Source organism: Heterocephalus glaber, unplaced genomic scaffold (assembly GCF_053883595.1).
Source record: "Heterocephalus glaber isolate CG9 unplaced genomic scaffold, H.glaber_assembly_v1.0 deba00001504, whole genome shotgun sequence".
NCBI lineage: Eukaryota > Metazoa > Chordata > Mammalia > Rodentia > Bathyergidae > Heterocephalus > Heterocephalus glaber.
The window spans coordinates 19,222,160-19,224,373 of NW_028258324.1; the positions used below are offsets into that span (position 1 = coordinate 19,222,160).

General features: G+C 42.1%; 1 pseudogene; it reads left to right on the forward strand.

Moving 5' to 3' along the window:
• The first annotated feature begins 318 nt into the window (after positions 1–318).
• On the forward strand, positions 319–1,345 carry LOC101704000 (mitochondrial nicotinamide adenine dinucleotide transporter SLC25A51-like; annotated as a pseudogene).
• The last annotated feature ends 869 nt before the right edge of the window (positions 1,346–2,214 follow it).

The window sequence follows — 2,214 nt, forward strand, 5'->3', positions numbered from 1 at the left end:
CTTGGGCATGGGCTCACTCCCAGCCCATCCAGCAGATGAGTGGGGGGCACTGGGCATGGGGCCAGCACCTGTGGCCATGGATTGGAGAAATGGATGCCTGAATGCTTGTTTTGTGACACCATGTTGCATCACCTTATAGGAAACAATTGTATAATGCCCTTCATATGGGGGTAGTGGCATCAGTCTCTGAAAAGTAGTTATCAAAATTGACTCCAGAGGGCTGGGGATTTAGCTCAGTGGTTCTGGCACCTGCCACTCAAGCGCCAAGTCCTGATTTCGATCCACGGCACCAAAAAAAAAAAAAATCGACTCCAGAAAAGATAACCTAACAACCAGTACCAATGGAAGAAATTGAGAAAGTTGCCAGAAACCTGTCATTCCCTACAATGCAAGGCTCAGCTGATGTCACATTAAAAAATCCTTCATGAACAAGAGAGATCAGAAGCAACATGATGGATTCAGAAGCTCAGGAAAAGAGACCACCAATCCTAACATCTTCAAAGCAAGACATATCACCTCACATCACCAGTGTTTTCTGAAATGAAGCATTATTTGTGTGGCTGCTGTGCAGCTTTCAGCAATATAGCAATCACATCTCCAGTTCAGAAGGTCCTCTTTTGGCAGCAGCTTTATGGAATCAACACCCAGGATTCAGTACTTCAGTTAAGGAGGGACAGATTTCAAAACTTGTATTGTGGCATCCTTCCCCCATTAATGCAGAAAACAACTACCCTGGCACTTATGTTTGGTCTGTATGAGGATTTGTCTTGCCTTCTCCATAAGCATGTCAGTGCTCCAGAGCTTGCAACCCGTGGTGCAGCTGCAATACTTGCAGGGACAACAGCAGCCATTTTCACTCCATTGGAAAGAGTTCAGACATTGCTTCAAGACCACAAGCATCATGACAAATTTACATACACTTATCAGGCCTTCAGGGCGCTGAAATGCCATGGAATTAGAGACTATTATCGAGGCTTGGTGCCCGTACTTTTCCATAATGGATTCAGCAATGTTTTTTTTTTTGGCCTTCAAGGTCCCATAAAGGAACATCTGCCTACTGCAACAACTCACAGTGCTCATTTGGTTAATGACTTCACCTGTGGAGTTGTATTGGGTGCCATGTTGGTGTTCTTGTTTTTTCCAGTTAATGTTGTAAAAACTCACATACAGTCTCAGATTGGTGGGGAGTTTCAGTCTTTCTCCAAGGTTTTCAAAACAATCTGGCTAGAATGGAACAGGAAACTGACAAATCTCTTCAGGGGTGCCCATCTGAATTATCATCGGTCCCTCATCTCTTGGGGGCATAATCAATGCAACTTATGAATTCTTCTTAAAGATCATATGAAAAAAGTCACCAGTGAAGTGCCATGTGTCAGCTGAGTAGACCTGAGAAAAATGCAGTTTGACTTAGGTTCAAATTGGCCCCAATACAAGTTAGTGTCCTTGAGTCCAGGCCACAGTGAATTGTGGGAAAGCTGTTTTCCCTGAACATCAACAAAAACAGAATAAAAGGTAGGAATCTTTTAAGCCATTTTTTCTTTTGTTTTTAATTTTTTATCATTACCGGAGAGCTTTAGGCTAATTGCTGGTAATTAGTTGTTTATTTGATGGTCTTTCATAGGGTATCCTAAAAAGCAGGACGTGATTTTTTTCCCCAGAACAGCCTTTAAGCCATTTGTGTTGAAGCATAAAATGGCCATAACCAGCCAGGGAAAATGCCCTTAGGGGCGTAGGACTTCTCAGGCTTACTTTATTACTCTATCTCTTCTTTGCTCTCAGGAGCAGTTGCAAAGGGCAGTCTTCATTAAACTCAAGCATATATGTGGCAGGACACGGGCAGAACAGAAAAGAAAAGCAGCTTATTTGGTCAATCTGTTTTATTTTTATTATTTTTTAGTTTTTGTTTTTTGTTTTTTGTACAGGGGATCGAAGTCAGGACCTTGCACTTGTGAGGCAGATGTGTGCAATTGAGCTAAATCCCCATCCCTGTTTGGTCAATCTGAATTGGTGGTGTTAGTTTTGAAATTAAGCACCTGTTGGGATAGTCATAATCCAGACTGTTTTCTGTTTAGATGGGGTAGATAGAATCATGCAGCTAATGAAATTTCTCATTTTGTTTTCTGCCTTTGGATGTTTTCTTTTTCTTTGGTACCAGGGATCAAACTCAGAACCTTGCACTTGTAAGGCTGGTGGCAGATCCACTGAGCTAAATCC